General features: G+C 48.2%; 1 protein-coding gene across 1 annotated transcript in view; it reads left to right on the top strand.

The window, feature by feature from the left end:
* ZBTB7C (zinc finger and BTB domain containing 7C) overlaps positions 1 to 20,925 on the top strand; it is an 86,252-nt gene that overhangs the window by 46,562 nt on the left and 18,765 nt on the right. The gene's annotated exons all lie outside the window — the stretch shown is intronic.

Below are 20,925 nucleotides of genomic sequence, written 5' to 3'. Positions count from 1 at the left end.
CAACCTCCTGATTTTAGAAATGGGCTATGTCAGATGCAAGGGAGGGCACTAGGAGGCAAGTCTCTTGTTATCTGGTGTGCTCCCTGGGGCTTTTGGTGGGCCGCTGTGAGATACAGGAAGCTGGGCTAGATGGGCCTATGGCCTGATCCTGTGGGCTGTTCTTATGTTCTTATGTGGAAGACCTCTGGCAAGGGGTTCCACAGTGTGGGTGCCACCACACAGAAGGCCTTCCCAAGTGCTGCACACTCACAAATGACGGTACGTGCAGGAGGGTCTTCTCAGAGAAACTCAGGAGATGGGCTTCAGATAGATATCTGGGTCCGAAGCCAGGCAGGAGTTCAAAAGTAAGCACAGGTACCTTGAACTGGGCCTGGAAATGATTGTGACACTGTCATATTCCTTAATTCCCATTAGCTATCTACCTGCTGCCTTTTGAATGAATGGAAGTTTCTGAGCAGTCTTCACGGGCATCTCCACATAGAGCTCTTTAAAGTAATTCCGTTCTGATGTTACTGATACGTGAATCACTGTAGCCAGATCTGAATGATCCAGAGATTGTGCAACTGGTGCTCCAGTCAAAGCTGAGCAAAGGCTTCCCTGGCCGTGGCTGACCCCTAGATAACCAGGAGCAGTGCTTGATCCAGGACAGTCCCCAAGCTGCAGACCTGTTCTTTCAAGGGTAGTACAATCCCTTGATGACTCCACACCAGGTCATCAGTTCTGCTGACCTATAGGACATCCAGATTTAACTTCAAGTTATTTAACTTCAATTTATTTTTGTTCTCATATCGCCAATTACAGTGCTGGTTCAGAACACCTCCTGCTTCCCCAGCCAAAGACAGAAAAGAGATTTAGAACAAGGTCTCACCCACACATTGTTAGCCCCTAATTCCAACCTCTTGGGTGATGCCCTCAGCTGTTTCATGTGGGTTTTGACAAACATGGGGGACAAGACTGAATCCTAAGAGACTCCACAGGCCAAAAATTAAGGGTTCAAAAAAGGAGCACACGTAAAATGAGAAATACCTGTGCAGTAATTTTATGGACCTGTATTTAGGCCTAGTTGCAGTAGGATAAAGGCTGCAATCCTAATCACACTTTCCTGAGAGCAAGTCCCATTGAACAAAATAGGACTTACTTCTGAGTAGACTTGGTTAGGATTGTGCCCAAAGAGATTAAGGAGTTGTGCAGGTTAGTACAACTCAGAGGTAATGTCAAAGCCCAGGTAACAATCTTTTATCACCTATGTGAGCTCCGGAGCTTGGTAAAGTTGTGCCAGCCGAGCTCAGCTGGTGTGGGGGTCTGGCGAGGTGGGGAGGGGGTGGGATGGAGGTGTTACTCACAGCCCCTGAAAGCACATCGTATCAAATTCAGGTTCGATTTCTGTGTAGTCGCACTAATTCATATTTATCTGCATGTTCAGTGATATCATTGATTGAGCTCTCCTGCCCGGCACTTTCTTGAGCGTGCCAAATGTTCCTTGAGAAGCACATCTCAGATTTAGGCTGCAGAACATAAAGGGACCGAGAGGCACCGAAACTCTTAACAGTAGGGAATTGCGTATGTGGTATAATTAAAGGAAGCCAGAGGTAGAGGTGGGGGGAGAACACAGGCCTTCAATTATAGGAATACACTGAGCTATGCCAGGATACCATCGCACTTCCAGGCTGCATTTATCAGGTGTTTGCATTCTTGTGCTAGAAGTTCGGAACATAAACGAGGGCACACGGGGAACACAGCCTTGTCCTTGGAAAATCTGTGCTCAGTTTTATGTATTTCTTTAGAATATTTCTATCCCAACTGTCGCACTGCATGGTGACTTATATTTAAAATCTGATTTAGTACAGTATTAAAAGCAATGAAAATCTCATCAATCTGACTGCCATAAATTGTTTGAAAGAAACCATCACAGTAAAAGCAGCAGACATCAGAGTTTTCTACCATTGTCTTGCACATCAAGTACCTATTTAAACAGTTGGGCTTTACAGAGCCGCGAGAGTGATGCACAACATTTTGTGCAGGGCCTTGAGGCTGCTGCGGTAAAGTCCCTTTCTACTTGGCCACCTGTGCCATTTCCCTGGGCAAGAGGGTACCAGTGTGGCAGAGCCCCACCTGGATGTCATTAACAGACATTAATGGATGACTCAGAGGGGAGTGTTCATACAGGGAGAGGTTTTCCCTGAGGTCTCAAGGTGGGGAAGTAAAGGAATCATCACAGGATTATTGTGAAAATAATAGTTATTGATAGGCCCATAATAGTCAAATGGTTAGGGCGCAATCCAGAGGCACCCTTGAGCTGTTGCAAGTCCCTTGCGCCGGCCCAGGAGGCTTGCAAACATGTCGTAAGGCATGTTTGCGCCTCCTCAGGAGTCAGCAAGGCCGGTGCGCAGAGGTGCGCCAGCTTGCGGAGGCTGACTTCAATCTCCACGCTGATGGAGGCAGTGAGCCTTGCATTGGTCCAGCTGGGCTGATGTAAGGCTCTGGGGTGGGCAGGGAGGAGGCAGTCATTCCAGGGCGGGGAGAGGGCGGGCAGTGGGCAGCCCTGGGGGTGGCCGGGTGGGGAGCAGGAGGCAGGGCTTCAAGCTGCTCTGCTCACCTTGGACTTGTACCACTTCAGGAGGTGGCAAGTTTTGAGGAGACCCATAGGAGCCAGCGTGCTTTACCTGAAGGTAAGGGGAAAGTTTCCCCTTACCTCTGGCTGAGCTGCTTTGGGCCCTCTTGGCTTGCCTGTTCCAGCACAGGATAGGGTTGCACCCTTGTTTAGATGAATATCCTAAAAATCTTTTTGATAGACTTAAAATGTGCCCCAATTTATTAGGCAGCTATTTAGAATTTTTGAAAATGCAAAACTTGCGAAAACTGCAAATGGAAGGCACCTTCTTAAAAGAGACATACTACTTCTTTTCACCCTGAAGAGAATGCCTCTTCTTGGTGGGCCACTGTGAGATACAGGAAGCTGGACTAGATGGGCCTATGGCCTGATCCAGTGGGGCTGTTCTTATGTTCTCTGGTAATGTCAACTGCAACACAAGCCTCCATCATCGGAATACTGTAGAAAAGAAAGTTGTCTTTTTGTTTCACCAGCGTTTTCATTCATTTGCAAATTTAATTGATACATTAATCAACTAAGGGCTCAGTCCTAACCAACAGCAAGGTAACGGCAATGCAGCTCCAAGGTAAGGGAACAAAGCTTATCTTGAGGAGGCCTCTGTGACTGCCACCCGACTGCAGCATGCAGCATGTGCCCCGTTGGCACAGCTGTGTCAATGTGGGAAAATTGGTTAGGATTTGGGCATAAGACTTCTTTAACAGCCTAGTCTGGTGCTTCCCATCCCCTGGGGGCTGGGGATAAGAATAGGCCCTCAGTTTGGTTGTATTTGTCGTAAGAGGCGACTAAACAGCCACCGGGTAGATGGGACTCATCCACCTGGGAAGGCAGCTCATCTGAGAGAAGGAAAACTCTGATCCCAAACCTCCACTGCCTTGTGGCTACATCCAGTTGTGGAAAAGGCTTCAGGAGTCAACCTCGAGGCAAAATCCGGAGCCGGAGTCCCTGAGGCAGTTCATGGCTGAACACAGTCACGTTCTGGCAACTCCTGCGACGCCGCTGGAACCAACCGTATTGGCCTCTGCCTTTCCATTGGACCATTTCAGCGACGTGGAGAGGGGGGATTTGCTGCATGGGTAACAGCCTGTCCTCCATACCTACTTTACCCAGGCTTCGCGCACTGGAGAGGACACTCTGTTCCAGAGCCACCATTCAGAGCGTGACACCATAGTCTTCCGAGACTGAAGGATGCCGGCTACTGGTGCTTCCCACACCCAGGACTGCAGCAGCACCAAAATGGAGACCCCCACCCTGTGTAATACCTGGGCTTATGTTCCCTTGACCCGTGTAATACCCAGGCAGCCCCGATGGGTCTCCTCAAATCTGCTCCCACTATTGAGCGGGCACAGATTGGAGGAGACCCATGTCGGGACTCCCGGTCAGGCAGGGGGTTAGAATATGGTGGCAGGGCCTGCCGCCATCTCCGCCTCCCTCCCGCACAGCTCCTTCCTTCTGCCCTGCCTAAACTGGTGCAGGCCCAGCAGTAAGTGTCGCAGGTGTGCCTTCCGGCACATTTGCAACACTGCGCTGGTGCTGGGCCGACGCGGGCCTATCAGGTTCAGACCCTAAGTGAGGTAAAGTACAGAGAGTAGTAGTATTAATTTGGTCCTCTGGGACCTTCCTGTGGGAGGTTTTGCTTACTCAGGAAATCGTAAGCCAGCTGTCATGCTATTGTTTTTTGTTTTTTTTTAATTGTACTGCAGAAATTTCTGTTAATTGCCTGTCAAAATTCAAAACACAATACGCATGCATTAAAACGTTCTGGAACAGGGTGTATTTGCCTAATTGCAGCCTTCTGCTCCTCCTGTGTAAGCATTTGATTGAATGCATCACCGGTTTTGCCAGGAGAGAGTGTGTGTATGTGTGTTCAAGAGAGAGAGAGAGAGAGAGAGAGAGAGATGTATAAAAGAATTTACTTGCCTCGGTGGCGTCACTAGGATTTGCATCGCCTGGTGCTGACGGCCAGTGCGTCATCTTCATGCAGTGAGCAGGGCATCTGATTATTTTGGCTATAACTTTTGGTTGAATAAAGATTTCATCTTCCCGGACCTGATCTGCTTGCACGGATCAACTAGGATCAACCTGTGATATTGCTGATGCAGGTCTGAGTTGTGTTGGAAGGGGGGGGGGCGGAAAGCTGAGTAATTAAGAAAAGCACCCCCTTCCTGTGGTAAGATATCTCACCACCTGGCTAATGGACTGTGCCACTTCAGGAGGCAGGTGGGGAACGCCAGCTTGGAATGCCGTTGCTTCTTTAAAAACATGTACACAGAACCTCAATAGAGGGGTGCAGGGGGTGTGGGCCACAACGGGTGACGCGCACATGGGGGTGACACCACTACTGGCCAAAGTTATTAAAATCTTGGTATTTTTAAATAATACCATCATGTTATATATCATTTGATGCATATTTTCATGAATACAATGGATACAATTTATACAATGGAACAAACTGAATTGAATTATTTCTGTTCTATCAAAAGATATAGCCAAACTCAGCAGGGGGAGCGGGGCAATGGAGCCTCACCACGCCCACCACCGAGGGCATTGCCCCACCTTCTGCATGATTGGAGGTCCGTCATGGAGGTGATGCACTGGCCTCCCGCACCAGGTGACACAAACCCTAGTGTCGTCACTGTCCTGTGTGTCTACTTCCTCCTGTTTCTTCCGAAAGTGCTTGAAAATATAGAAGCTGAAAAAGAAAAGGCACAACATCAACCCAGTTGTGTTGGAGAGTGAGCCAGTTGTATGGGGGCCAAGCCAGCATGAGCATCCTCACACCCTTTTCCACTTCTGCCAAGTTACACAGATAGAGCTAAGGCACCACACAATTGGGTAATTTGGCCAAGGTGTCACATGGTAAGTCATTAGCAGGTGTGGGAAAAAGCTGAAAGTCTCAATTATCTGCTAACTGATAGAGACAGTGACAGAAATGTGGCAAGGGGTGGTTTTAGCTCCGGCTGTAGAAATCCTTTCCAAAATGCTTTTTATAGCTGGGTAGATTAGTGTAATCTCACATATAGATCTTAATTCCTTTGGTACTGCCTTGCACAAATCAGCCTGGAGAAGGGAAGCATATATTTTGTGTGCTGAGTGATGCGGCCAGACAAAGAAAGGAGCTGGAGCTGGGGAGCTGTTCACTTCCCCTAGGCCCTGTTGCTGGTATCTGGGGACTGGTGGGTACCACATGGTCATGCAGCATTGGCCCTTGGAGTTGTGGGTGTGGGGGCCTCAGGTCCTCCTGCTAAGTTATGGCCTACTCTGCCACTTGGTTGTTGGATTATATAAAAACAGCAATTGAGATGTTCACCTTTTTTTGTAATATGTGAACTGGCCTGCGTTGTTGCAGAATGACCACTGCAACTTCCACTTTCTGTTGCATAGGAACCGGGTTCCATATTGATTGATAATCCTGAAGCTGCAACCTCTAGAACTCAAACCGCTGTAGATGGGTTAAGGAGGCTGCAAACCAACTCTTGTTCATGCAGTGCTATCCACCATTCTGGCAAACGTGTGTGTGAACTCCCTGGATAGAAAATTTCCCCACTGAAGGAGGGCACATCATTCAGTGGAAGGTTCAATTGTCCTGTGGCAGGGGAGCACGAGCAGGAGAAGGGGGTGCCACCTTTTCCTGCTTGTGAACTTCCCAGAGCAAAGTGGTTGGTCACTGTGGGAAGCAGGATGCTAGACTAGATGGGCCTGATCGAGCAGCGCTCTCCTTATGTTCTTATGACTCAGTACAAACCAGCTTCCCAAGTTCCCCAGGGCGAGCTGGCCACTGGCTCTCCTTCATAGGAAGGGGTAGAAAAGTTCCTGACTCAGGCTCGAGGTCTGTATAGGCAAGAACAGTCTTTCCTAGTTCTTGGTTTGACCTTTGTAAGGCAAGAGGGACTCCAGCAGAAGGACATAGGTGGTTTCCCCTGTGAGGAAAGCTTCCAGGAAGAGAGAGCTGTCAGTCTAGTCTTTGCCATGCTGCAAAGGCAATGGCCTGAGAGGGCCCTGCAGCTCATTAGAGCATGTGATCCAGGAGCAGACAGGGCCTGGCTAGCCTCATACAACAGCTGCTTCTGACTTGACTCCTGAAGATGAGCCAGTCATTGGACAGAGTAGCCCTTACAGACCCCTCACCTCACCTTCCCTTCCTACCCATGTGTTTTGACACCTGACAGTTTGTGTGACCTTGAACACAGACCTGCCACTGGTCTTTTGGATTTCATTGGCTGCTCTGGACCATGACTTCAGCCTCTCCTAGACTATGGGATCACTCCTGGCTCTTGGATCTGAGCTTGAGAGAGCCTGACCCCCCACAACCCTGACAATCTCCTGAATCCTGGTTTCCAGCTTCCATTTGACAGCTTGCTTACAGGCAGCTCCAATGCTTCCTAAAATTAGTCACGTGGGTGATCCCACCTAATCAAATGTCCTGTGGAGAAAAGGTTGAAGTCATAAGGCTACATTTGGCATGAAGATGTCAGTAGATATACACACTAACCTATCAGATCTGGCTGCAAAATGACGTCACTGAGGAGAACCAAGTCTGAGACTGATGGAAGTTTTGCATAAAGTGAAGATAAATTCCCAGAAAGGCAAGTTTCAGGCAGAAGGATATGACCTGCTGCAGGGCTGCTTTCTCAGACCCAGTTGTTTTTCTTAAACAGCTCTTCCTTTTGCTGACACAGCATTTCTAATCACAGCTGTTGGCTGCCCCAAAGTGGCTTGCGGTGAAGGGGAATGACTCAGCAGGGGAGACAGAGGGAGCATTGTCTTGGTCAGAGATTACTTTTCCTTTACTTTTTTGAATGAGAGAGGTAATCTAATAACCTATACAAGCCGGTTGGGAGATGGTGGCTTTCAGAGGTGACTATTGACAGATGCAATGACTGTTTTCACCAGAGTCCTCTTCCATCTCCCAACTTAGAAATGTCCTATTTTTAAACTGTCCCATTAGTTTCATTTCACAAGTAATGAAGAGTTTTGTTTGCTTTTTTAGCTAAAGCAGCTGCTATCCAGGCAGCTGTAATTTCAAGAGCTACATGCTCCTGATCTCCATGCTTGAGTCGAAGATAGAACTTCATCCCTCACCCTCAGCCAACATGGCCTAGGATGACTGTGTGCTCCACACAGCTGGCTCTTGTCACCCACCAGCACTCCATGAAATGCAGACCTTGTGCTGGTCCATTTCATCCATCAGGAACTCTACTGCAACATGTTTGAAACGGTCTCCCGTTATCTGATCCAGAGCCAAATGTACATGGAGCAAGTTTCTGTATGCAAATCCCTAGCTATACAAAAGTGCTGTGCATGGAATTCTCCAACCCAATCCAGTTCAGCTGTTGGAACTGATATACACCCCTGAGTGAAAGAATACACTGGATTCTTTCAGCGTCTGGGTAGTGGGGACTGGATCTCTCTCTCTCTCTCTCTCTCTCTCTCTCTCTCTCTCTCTCAGTTCCCATTCATGCAGCTGATTGATAAGATTCCAGGGTTCTTGGCAGGGAGGGGGGCTTAATATTATGTATGTAGAGTGCACAGAGTGGCTGGACTCACATAAACACTTTGGGCGCAATCCTAACCTAGGGTTAGGCCGGCACAAGCCATAAAGCGCATTTGTGCCTCCTCAGGAGTCGGCTCCTCACAAGTCAGCAGGGATGTGCACTGGCCTGCGGAGACTGTATCTAGCCTCCACACTGACTTGAGGAGAGAAGGTTGCCTTGGCCAAGTTTGGCTGATGCAGGGGTCTGGGGAGGACAGGGAGGAGGCGAGAGGGAGGCATTCCAGGGCAGGGGGAGGGCGGGTGGAGTGCGGTCCCAGGGGCGAGTGCGTGGGGAACAGGAGGCAGGGCTGGGACCCGGCTGTTATGCCGTATCCCAACCCTGTTCCCTGAGCAGCGCAGAGTGGCTTCAAGCCACTCTGCTCTCCTTGGACTTATGCCACCTCTGGAGGTGACGCAAGTCCAAGGACACCCATTGGGGCTGTGGTGGCTTACCCAGGGGGTAAGGGTAAGTGGCTGAGCCACTTCAGGCCCCAGTCTTGTGCTGGATACAGCGCAGGCCTCCTGGCCTGCCTGTTCCAGCCAGGATAGGATTGCGCTGCTCATCTCTTAAACAGTCACAGGATCAGTAGTGATTTGCATGCATGAAGGACTAACTTCTTCATTGCGAGCCTGCCTGAATCCCCTGTTCTGCTCTGACATGTGATGGTTGTTGCAGCCTTTTGGCTAGTAATTCTCCCAACTGTGATCAGTGAGAGACCTGGTACAGTTGTGGCATCTGGTTGGTTGTGGTGTGCTGAGCGTATGTACTCAGGTACTCTTACGCACCCTTAAAGTAAATGTTTTGGGATATAAGAATGAAATGTGTTTGACAGAGTTGAATCAGAAGAGCTTTAGGCCCTTCTAGAAGCTGAGCAGAATTGGCAGTAAACATTGATGGATGCAACGGAGGAGGGTTTGGAATCCGAGGAAGGATCAGTTGATTGATGTCACTGCCTTGGTATAGAACATGCTTTCTGTTGCAGGGGATGATCTCTTGGAGCAATAGTCACGAATGGGAAGGGGGGAAAACCTTGTCTCAGGAAATCATCTCCACCGCTTTGGGTTTAATTGCTATCCCCCCACCGCCAACCTGGATAAGGAATGTCCCCAGATCCAAACAGCTGCCAGCACCCACCCGATCAGAGAGTTAAAATTATGGGCAAAGAAGCAGCTAGGATGTATAAATATGGAAGAGGGATGAGTTGGACAGATTTTTGAGCAAATAAAATTGGCTTGTTGTGATGGTACTATTACATGGAAGTGTGCAATTAAGTCCGAAAATTGTATGTTTCTGATGGAGGGTCAGGCAGTTGCCGTTTTACTCATTTCCTGCTTAAAGAGAGAGAATGGAAAGCACCAGATGCTGACTGGAGGGGAGGGAGAACCTTCCCCCTTCCTTTCCAACCAATTTTGACTCTGAAAGATAATTTGCAGGTCTGTTATGGAGCCTTTACGAAGCACGGAACAATCTCAGGCTTCTAAAACATTGCACCTGAAGGACTGGCATTGGAGTCCGTTAACTGTTGGCTGCTAGAAGGCCTGTCAAGCCCCATGGTTTCTAAACCTTTAAGAGGTTGTTGTCTGCTCCCTACATTTCCCAGTGTTCTGTGAATCTATGGTTGGCAACCTTCAGTCTCGAAAGACTATGGTATAAGCCTACAGCACCCGGTATTCCCAAGAGGTCTCCCATCCAAGTACTAACCAGGCCTGACCCTGCTTAGCTTCCAAGATCAGACAAGATCAGGGATGTGCAGGGTATAAAGCTGTCTTATATGGAGTCACACTACTGAGGGATCCAATTCAGTATGTTTGCTGTCCAGGGACCTTGTTCAGCCCTAGGGATACCATGAACTGAACCTTTCTGTGTGCAAAGCAGCTGTTCTGCCACGGAGCTGCAGCAGGCTGACCGGATGGGCTGCTCAACCGTAACTTTTGAAACTTGCAGTTAATATGCCCTTGTTGTGGACTCAGGTTCTTCTGATTATGATAATGTCATCATAAATGTACAGGGCAAATTAACATGAACAGATCAAAAAATAGTAACATCCTCAGTACACAGCATCTACCTGAGAACTGCTGGCCACAACTTTTCCCCCCCAGGAACTGCACTATGTCATGACATAGCTCCATTCAGAAGGACTTCTGGGGAAAAGTAGTGGCTCCCCCCTGCAGAAGCAATGTGTAAAACGTGAAACCGTCACCACCAACCTGACCATCAGCTAGTGGTCAGCCTATCTCCAAAGCATTGAAAATTTCACACACGTCCTCCCCAAATCTGCAGATTCTCCCCCTCCCCCCATTTTATCTGAATGCGCATGTCATAGAGGAAATGGTGGGTATGGGGGCACGATTGGATCAGCTCTATACTATGTATGTATGTACGTACATATATATATATAGTCTTTCTTTCTTTGAACATTTTCTTAACTGCCAACTGCATTATTCTTTTGTACGCGGTGTTTCATATTTGACCACAGAATCGCTGAAAGCAGGAGTGAGTGGGAACTAAATTAACCCCAAGACAAATCTTGAAAACTGTCGATTGCACAACGATGCCACTGTAAGCGTCCGGGTGGGTTCGACTGTGGTTTCTCAAATATAGCCTGCAGGGTGTGTCCAGGAGAGGCTTGGCTGAATGCCACATGCCAAAACAGGAGACAATAGCAGGTTTTCCCCTCCAGCTTTGATCTTGTGTGTGGTTTGTCGGAGGGGACTGGGACAAAAAGGGAAGGCTGTTGACTGGCTGCTTGCAAGGTGGCACAGGAGATTTATGAGCCAAAGCCTGCCTCGCTTGGAATGTTTTGTGACTCGGGGGAGTGGGCGTCTCGGTGGATTAATGGATTCTGGGTTTTACCTTGCAAGCTTGAATTTCAAGCCAAGCCCTGTAGAAACTGGCTAGAAGTTATTTTCAGCTTGCGACTGCTGCTGTTGTATTAGCAGTGCTGGGACACAAAATAAACCCCTACCTTGCAAGAATACTGCATGCAAGTGCATGTAGCTGCCCATTCCCAAACCGCTACAAGCAGCAGCTCTCATTCCACAGCCTTTGGGCTTTGCCTATGCAGGTGGTTCCCCAATGCTGTGTGGGAGGCAGGATAATCAGGCAGACTGTACCCTGTCCAGCAGGAACAGTGTGCAGTCTGTCAAGTACTAGTCTTAATCTGAACCTGGAGAAATGAATGAGCTACACCAGGAAGGTGGGGGTCCAAGGTTAACTCCTGCACTGTCCCCAGGCTTAGTGGCTGCAGGGGTGGGTGGCTGCAGCAAGTGCAAAAACTTTCCCTTGCCTGTTTACCCCTCCATCAGAGGAGCTCAGCAGAGGGGGAAAAAAAACACCTGAGTTAAGAATAGGCTACTTAGAACTTCTGTTATGATTGGTGTTGAGATTTGCAGCCCAGTGCTATCTAAATCCGCCCTACCGGTGCTGCTGTACCAATGCAGTGCATGCTGTATCCAAAAGGGAGGAGCAGTCCAGAGATCGCCTTAAGGTAATGGAATCTTTTTCCCTTACCTTGGGACAAGCCTCTGCTACCCCAATGGGTCTCCTTGGATCTGTGCCAGAGTTTGAGCTCCGGTAATTGTCCCTCCAGCTCCATTCAGCCCACCCTGCCCCATGCCACCCACTGCCTGTCCCCTGTGCCGCCTTACCCGGTCTTCATCTGGTAGCTGGCTGTGGCTGCCATTTGCAGCAATGGTTCCGGAATGGCCACCAGCAGTGTGCTGCTCACACCAGCCGCAAGCTGCGCCCATCCCACCGTCCCACTGTTGTAAAGCTAGTTAGGACTGGGCTGCTCACCCATTGACTTAACTGCTGAGATGGGATGCTTATGAACCTCCAACTGCTCAGAAGTGTAAAAACAGAAGGATGAACATAAAAAGACCAAGGTCAGAGGAGGCTCTGTGTGCTAGGGAGAGGTTAAGTAGATAATGGAATAAGGTAGCACACTAATTTTTGAGCTAATGTCGGCACATTCTGCTATTCTTTTGGAAAAGAAATGGACTGGAAAATGAATTGTGGCAAGCCAAAGAAGGTCAAGGTTCTCCCTGGCATTTGCTGACTGTTCTAAAAAAAAAAACCCCTCAATACTGACCACACAGTAGAAATTTCTTGGCATTGTCTACTCATGAAAGGTATCTTGAAAGAAGTTGGTGAAGGTTCTAGGGCAGTAGAAAGATCTAGTAGAAAACTAGATGTCAGAGAGAAGACTTTAAGCCTGGCTTTCTCCTTAATATGCTAATTTTCCATGTGCGCAGAATCATATAGAAGGGAGCCACAAGGGACCCACAAGGCCATCTAGTTCAACACCCTGCCTGTAGCAGGAAAGCCTGCTAGGACATTTCCAGCAGATACTTGCTGAGCCTGTTCTCCAGTGAAGAAGAATCTGCCACCTCCCTCAGCTACCGTCCCTTACTGTCAAGAATTTCTTCCTGATGTCCAACCAAAATCTGCTGTTTCGAAGTTTGCCCTTTGGATCTAGTTCTGCTCTCAGAGGCGTGCTCTCAGAGAACAAATGTGTTCCTTCCATATGTCAGCCCTTCAGGTGTTTGAAGAGCGCTATCATATCTGTGACGAGGCGTGGTGGCTGAGTGGTTAAAGACACTGGACCATCAGCTAGAAGGTCCCTGAGATCCTGGTGCTGTGGAACGGGGTGAGCTCCTGTTACTTGCCTCAGCTCCTGCCAGCCTAGCAGTTCGAAAGCATGTAAATGCATGTAGATAAATAGGTATCACTTTGGTGGGAAGGTAACAGCGTTCTGTGCACTTCAGTGTTTAGTCTTGCTGGCCACATGACCACAACAGTGGCTCCCTCGGCTTGGAGACGGAGATGAGCACTACCCCCTAGAGTCGGACATGACTGTGCAGGGGAAACCTTTACCTTTCATATCATAAGAACATAAGAACATAAGAACAGCCCCACTGGATCAGGCCATAGGCCCATCTAGTCCAGCTTCCTGTATCTCACAGCGGCCCACCAAATGCCCCAGGGAGCACACCAGATAACAAGAGACCTTGTCCTGGTGCTCTCCCCTTCGTCCTGGTGCTCTCCCCTAATATCTCCCCTAATATCTCCCCTAATATCCCCTCTCAGCCTTCTCTCCTCCAGGCTAAACATACCAAGTTCCCTCAACCTTTCCTTGTAGGACTTCTTCTCCAGTCCTCTAATCATCCTTATCACTCTTCTCTGAACTCACTCCTGTTTGGCTGCATCCTTCCTAATTTGCCCAGAGTTGCCCAGAATGGCACATAGTACTCCAGGTGAGGTCTGAACAACGTGGATTTAACTGGAACCATAACTTCTGGTGAATGTTTTTGTATAGAGGCGCATTCCATCACTTGAGCATTGCATTCTAAATGGTATAGTCCAGAGACCTAGGTTTACCAGTGACAGTTTTTAGAGGTGGCTTCCTGTTGAGTGCTCACTTGATGACGAATCAAGGTTTGTTGCAGTATAATGTAATGTGTGAACCTGACACATTGTCTGATCTGTAAAAACACAGCTTTCTCCAGTGTTTCCCATTCATTTCAACAAGAAATATTTCAGACAGATTGTACTAACCGTTTTCAAAGAAGAATAGTATTTTCACAGGGCTGAACTATACATTACAATGGAACTCTGTGGTTTGAACTCCCAACATAATTCTCTTTCTGCAAAAGCAGCTCCAGTATGATTTTGGTTGGGGGGGCCAAACTTTCTCCTTGTGCCATGGTCCTAATCAAGATCCCCCCTTCCAAGCTGCCATTATTTTGGATGGGAAAACCTATAGCACAACTAGCTTTGGAAGAGAACAGCTTCATGGAAGGATTTAGTTTGGGGAAAAAACACAGGGGACTCGTTGGACCCCCCACATTCCACTATGCCAGTGGTTCCCAGCCTTTTTTGCCCGGGGACCCCCTTTTTAAGTACCTGTTGGAACCCTCCTAAGACCTAGGGCCAGAAATGATGTCATTAAGCAGGTAGCGATGTCATTAAACAGGAAACAGGAAGTAACATCATTGTGCTGGCAGGGCCATAAACAATAACGTTACAAGCCATTTCTGCCCAATGTTGCACATACACAACAGGGACCAAATGTATACACCTGTGGGCCTAGCAAAAATGGGTTAAACAGGAAGTGAAGTCATTGTTTTTAATAAATCATACTTTTTGAAAGTCAAAAAAACTCCAAATTCTTTTTAGATTATCCTGAATGCTTTGTCTCTGAGCTCTCTTCTATCCCCTGAAAATTGACTCGCAACCCCCTTGTGGGTCACGACCCCAGGTTGGGAACCAAAGCATGATGCCATGGTCTTGAACCAAATCCTGCCCCTCTCCACAAGAGGAAACTTACATTGAGAGTTCCAGTTGTGGAGCTCAGTACTGGTACATGTCAGTTGGCCTAGAGATTCTACTCCAAATACAGTTGGGGCATCTGATGGCTTTTACTTACCTCCTGGTGAGTCAGCTGGTCACCAATAGGTCTCCTTGGACCTATGCCAGCTATTTTCCAGCTATGAAGAGAGAAAGGGAAGGTCCAGGCCAGGAAAGGGATGTAGGATCCAGCATGCATGATTGTGTCATAGGCAGTTCTGGCATGCACACAGAGCCTTTCTTTGTTTCCACCAGCGGCTCTGTAGCAGCTCTTTTGCACCGTCACAAGATGACTTACGACAGTGAATTGCTAGATCCACTGAAGTAAGTATCCTATATGACTGGGCTGTTGAAGACTGTTTGAACAATTAATCAACAATGAGTTTTGTATTTATTTTTCTTTTAATATACTGTTTATTCTGATTTTTTTAAATACAGGGTTACATAGAGTCAATCAATCAGTGAACCCAGTTCCTTAGTCTCATAGTCACAAGAGCATTAAACAAGGAAACAAATAAGCAAATGCATCAACATTGGGTTATCAGAAATGGAAGGTGGAGATATCCATGTGGATACTTGTAAATTGGAAAGTGTCTATTTTGGGATTTGTTATCCCTCAGAATAAAAAGGAGCTCTGCCCTATGACGGAGGTCGTTGGGTGTCGAAAGAGGAGCTAAGGAGGGAAACATTCATCAGGCTGTTCTGTGTCACCTTCACATCTCTCCCAGCTTGAGCCAGTTTCCCCCTGCAGGGCATGAAATTCTGAAGGTCACTGCTGGGCCCCTTTCACTTTGCGCTGGTCAGCCATGCAGAGCTGCACTGCTGTCAAAATTATCAGGCTGGTGAAAGAAGACAGGGAGGAAAAAAGCCCTTTTCTCCAAACCTACAGAAATGTGAAATAATGGTCTGAAGATGCAGAGAAGGGCATTAGCCAGTTCTGCTAAAGTGAAGCAGGTTTGGTCCCAAACAAGCTCTCTGGTTGAAAGGCTGCTCAGAGGAGGAGCTGGGTATAAACATAGCCATTTTTTTAGGTCACATAAAAAATCCACACAAGATCTAATTAAGCTCGGCCATGCAGAGACTCAGTATTAAGCCCCATTTGGGGGGTATTTTTACAGGGTACTGGGCTGTCGCTCATTGGCAGAGACAAGGTTTTATGCAGAAGGCTTCTGGCGTTTCCCCTGTTAAAGACCTTGCCTGAGAACCAAACTAGGTGAGGCTGGCACTCCCAGCATCTTTTTCCTTTTCCAAAAAGCAGTTGCTGGGGGTGGGATGAAGGCATATAGAAGAAGGCCTTATATAGGGGAGGGCGTCTATGCTTTTGCCCCCATGCCAGTTCCCCAACTTATATTGCCCCACCCCCAGCTGCTATTAGCCACCAAAAGGAAAACATAAGGGCATGAGTTGGGTCCTTATGTTTTCTCCTCTGCAACTAATAGCAGCTTAGGGGGTAATTTAAGCCAAGGAATGGGTTAGGAGGCAAAGCATCAATCTGCCACCATGCTGCAGCCCTGATCCAAATTGAGTGGGTGGATGGGGTAAGACCAGTTAGTAGTGTATCTACAGGGTGGGAGGCACAGTAAATGTTGCAGGCCCCACAACACACCGAGTAAGCAGCACTTCCCACTAGTCGTTGGAGCCCAAAACAGAACAGATGGAGCAATTGCCGTTACTGCCCAGAATGACTCCAACAGTGAGTGGGAAGGGCTGCTTCTATGGCGTGTTGCAGGGCCTGCAATACTTACCGCGCAGCATAACCTGTAGCTAAGCTAGTAGGATCAGGAGGTGGTTTTTGAGAAAGAAAAAAGCTGTCAGGACTTCCAGACTCAGAACTCTCGTGCCACATCTTGTTTTGCCCAGAGGAGACATTGAGGAGCCCGTGACAGCCAGCGTAAAGGGGGCTAAATAGACCACTGAGCTGGTTTGACCCACTGAAAGGCAGCTGGCTAAAGGTGGTTCTCATTGAGCTGCATCTGGTGCTGAGGGCCTTTCTCTTCTAAGCTGGATTGCTGTGGTACAAGAAATGGACTTGTAGGGAAGCACTGTGTTTTCGCGAACTCCCATGAAAGGTTACAATCTGGTTGGAAAGCTAAAGTCTGATATTTCACTGGTCCAATTGCATGAATAAAAATATCTTGGCTTAAATGCGAAGTTTTCATGCGGTGTAGGCATAAGTGGTGTCAGTGGTTGGTCAAGTGAGACACTGGCCAAGGGTCCATATTTGTCAGAGGGCACACATGGCACCTGTGCTGACCCACTGAATCCTTAGTGGCAGCCATAGCACCCAGCGTGCCATCAGGAGGGGGGCAGTGCAAGGCCTTGCCCCAAAGATCCCAACAACTGGGAAGCAGTTCTGGGTACAGAAGCTCTGAATACAAAAGAAACTATGCTACCCACAGGCTGCTCCGTTTTTGCCCAACGTTGCATATACGCAACAGGGATCAAAAGTGTGCACCTGTGGGCTGGGCAAAAATGGGTTAACTTCAGTGGAAAGGGGACAGCTCGGTACACTCCAAGGAATGCACTCAGGTGAGGTGTCCCCTGCACTGGAGTGAATGAAAGAACCTCCTCATTCAGGATTTCATGTGCGCAACAGAGTGTGCCTGGAGGTCTGGACAAGGAGTTCTGTGAAGGCAGAGAAAAATGCTGTGAATGTCTCAGAGCCAGAATCAGTCACTTGCAAGTCTTTGTCAGAATATTAAAAAAATCCAGATTTTTAGTTGTGAGCACTGAATTGTTGACCCAGCTTGGGGCTTTCCCAGTCCTGCTTCATCTGGAGTGAGGGGCTCAGAATTTCTGAGCCCTACTAGACAGAGCAACTAGGCAGAGCAAGATATAAATCTCAAAAATAAACACAGGTTGTCCCTTAAATGAAATCAGGCCCAGAAATTCTGTTGCCAGCTTCAGTGCCTCTTTAGAAATTGGAGTCTGAACTGTAGCACTGTAGTTGGCAGGTGGAGGCTCACATGATGGAATATCCCTCTAATGCCCTGCATATTGTAAGTTAGATGTCAAGTGCGAGGTGGAACCTTTTCTCCCTGGTGTGCTAGCTTTCTGAAGGCAGAGTCCTTTAGAATGGAGGAGGAGGAGGAGAATTCCATCCCGTGAGTGACACTCTGGCCATTTGAAGTGGTACAGCCCAGGCACAAGTGGGGGAGGCGCAGTGAGGAGAGATAATCTCAAGGCTTCTACTGCTTATTGGACTTCTGTGGGCAGAAGGGAAGCAGTGGGCCGGAGACATCCCCTTCCCACACTGCCAGTGCCTAGGAGTCAGGACACCATCTCCCCCACATCATTACGAACTTGCTTTAGCTGCCACAACCTCTTCCTTTTTACAGTGAAAAGATTGCCATGCTCTCCAATGCTTCACAAAAAAAAAAAAATAATAATCAGAACAACCACTGAGTATGTAGGGGCAGTTGGAGTCACGTGTAAAGTGCACTATGTGTATGTCCCTATGCATGAATGCAGCCATTCCCCCTCCTTTCAGAAACGTGTTTCAGTTACTGACTAGTATTGGTTGATCTTGATGGAATGTTTTCAAGTCACCCTACTAATATGCACACAAATGTTCCCCGGAGAAGAGAGTTGTCAGGGAGCCTGTTTTTCAAAAAGTGCTATCCATGAGTTCTGTGAATCTTGGAATCGCATGTATACATGTGTTAAAAGTTTTGTGTGTGTGTGTGTGTGTGTGTGTGTGTGTGAGAGAGAGAGAGAGAGAGAGAGAGAGAGAGAGCTGTGGCGTAGCTAGAGGGGGAGCAAAGCATTAGGTTTTGCAAGGAGCCTCACCGCAGCATGCAAGGGGCCACAGCTACTCCCCTTCGGAGCCATTCCAGGCGATGGGAGCAAAATGGAGGTGTATGGAGGAGGGGAGGGGCCCCTTTCATGCTGCAGTGAAGCTCCCTGCAAAACTTAGGGCTTTGCACTCTCTCTAGCTATGCCACTGAAAGAGAGAGAGAGAGAGAAAGTGAGGAACAATTTGAACACAAGCAAAAATATTCATAGAAAACCTTTTTTTTTTTAAACAAATGCATGAATTGTAAACCCACAATTGTTGACATCACAACCAGTGAGCACTCTTTAAAAAAAACCCTTCCAAATGTTAATGCAAAGAGACTTTGGGCACAATCCTAACCAGGTCTACTCAGAAGTAAGTCCTATTTTGTTCACACTTTACTCTCAGGAAAGTGTGGTTAGGATTGCAACCTTCCTTTGTTATGACTCCAAAAAGAACCTGTCCCTCCAGTGACCTCCTTAGATTGGCTTCTAAGCCTGTTGGAGGAAGTATCTTTCCCCTTCTGCAGTGTCTCATGTTGGGGCTTCTGCTGGAGTCTTTTGAAAAAAACGAGAGATAAAGCTAGCCTCTATCAGACATTCCTTTTGGGTGGAGACTCCTTTTTCAAACTTTCCACTCTCCCACGAGCTATTGAGAGGTGAGGCAGTGCCAGTGTTTATCTGCCAGTGCTTCAGCCTTTGCTGTTCTCTGAATTATTTGCCCCGAAATAAATTTTTTTTTTTTGCTTGTAAGCAACTTGTTTTATGTTTGATCAGAAACATAGCTGGGGGGGTGGCATGGCAAGGTCGGCAGGCTCTGCAGTGCACCATGTAAGTGGCCCCTTGCCATCGGAGCCAATTGGGGCAGTGACCAGTGCCCCATCTGCGAGTGGGTGGAGAGCACCCTGGGGCGGCTCGGCTCGGCTTTGTCCCACGGCCTTATCAACCTGGTGCTGGAGCTGAACTGAGCTGTAAAATCCCCCAAACGTGCTTAGCAGAAGAAGACACCTTTTCCCCAATGCACATCTCAGGGATGGACAGCATAGGCTGTTCCATTCCCAGCTGCATGGAGCAGTGCGATTGTTGGCTCTAGCACGTTCCCTGTGAGCACTACAAGGGTTAGATGCATGGACGTGTCTTAGATGCCCTGTATACCTGATGCTCTGTATTAAAGACAAGGAGAACTGTTCAGTGGCACAGTGTTTTCCCTGCCCTTCTGTCAGAGATTAAGATGACCCAAACCGGTCCTGTGGGGGCTGTCAAATGGAAGAATGTGGGAGACTATGTGAGCAAGGAGAGCTCTAGCAGGAGGGGTGATGAAAGGAAGGCGGGGACCAGAGGCCCAGGGAGAATAATGGGAGGCGGTTCCGCTTGTCGGGAACAAGCTAAATAAAGAAGCAAGAACAGACAGAGGAGGCAAAGGGAGGGGAAGGGTGCAGGGCAGGGTGTGCAATGAGATCACAAAGGGCTGTGAAGGACAGAACAAGAGGTTTAATGTCTGGCATGCGGCAGCTCCTGCTGGGATGTGACGCGCCTGGGGCACCTCGGGACACCCAACGACACTAAGTCGCGTTTCTTCTTAATGTGCTTTCAAAAGGAGCAAAGATTTTATGATGTTAAGGACGGCAAAATAATGGTGCTAGGTCAGGAATTCTGTACATCTGTGGTGTTCTGGGAAGAGGGGCTAGGAGGCACAACAGAGACACAAGAAGCTTCACTTGGCCAGAACAAAATTATCACATTTATTCCGAAGCCAAAATGAGGATGCTCTGTGAATGGGTGATAGCGACGGAGGCTTGCAAAGTGCTGCATCCAGAAGCCTGCGTGGTGGAGCTCTTGCTTTGCATATAGCTGGTCCTCCCAGCTTTGGTTCCTGGTAGCATTTCCAGATGAAGCTGGGAGGACTGCTGCCCATAACTATGAACAGTGACAGACAGTGCTGGGCTAGACGGACCAGTGATCTGACTTGGTAGAAGACAGCTTCATATGTTCCACCAAAGCTGTGATCTGTGTAATCACGGCGGTTTGCAGGTAGTGATGCCATTTGCAGAATGTATTACATTTTTTGTAGTTATGGGATGTGATAAGGAGTAGCACGGCGCATGGGAACTCTACCTCCTAACCATTAGCCCGAGCCTCGGCCTGCATTCTTTGAAGTCTCAGGCTCAGTCCAAGCCCCTGCAGCCCAGTGTCCTGCACCTGAGGCAAGGCAAACTGTTACCATTGCTTCCTGAGCCATCACTTCGCAGGTCAGCCGCGGAGAGGTGCTCTGTGAACTGCCACCTTGGCAGAAGTGGCACTGCTGAAAGGGCAGCCTATATGATAACTGGGCTCTGCCGGAGTCTCTGCAGCCTTTTTCTTTCTCATCCTTCTTGGTCTGCCTTTTCCCCAGCACCATTCCTCACCTTCTGAGGTATCCTTCCATCTCACCCTCTCTGCCTCTCAGCATCTCGGCAGAAGTGGTGCTGCTGAAAGAGTCACTTGCATGACAGTTGGTTTTCCCAGTGTTGCCCTTTCAGCATCTGCTAATGCATCAGTCCGCAACTCAGCAGCTCAGTGCAGCTGATGGTGGTGCTGGGAGAGCCCAGTTATAATGTGAGGTGGATAAAGAGCTTCTGTGGGCCATATCTAGCCTGCGGGCCTTATGTTTGACACCCTGAT

This window comes from Tiliqua scincoides, chromosome 2 (genome assembly GCF_035046505.1).
Source record: "Tiliqua scincoides isolate rTilSci1 chromosome 2, rTilSci1.hap2, whole genome shotgun sequence".
Lineage (NCBI taxonomy): Eukaryota > Metazoa > Chordata > Lepidosauria > Squamata > Scincidae > Tiliqua > Tiliqua scincoides.
The sequence above is the reverse complement of the archived record's forward strand: the minus strand, read 5'-3'. Positions and strand labels throughout refer to the sequence as shown.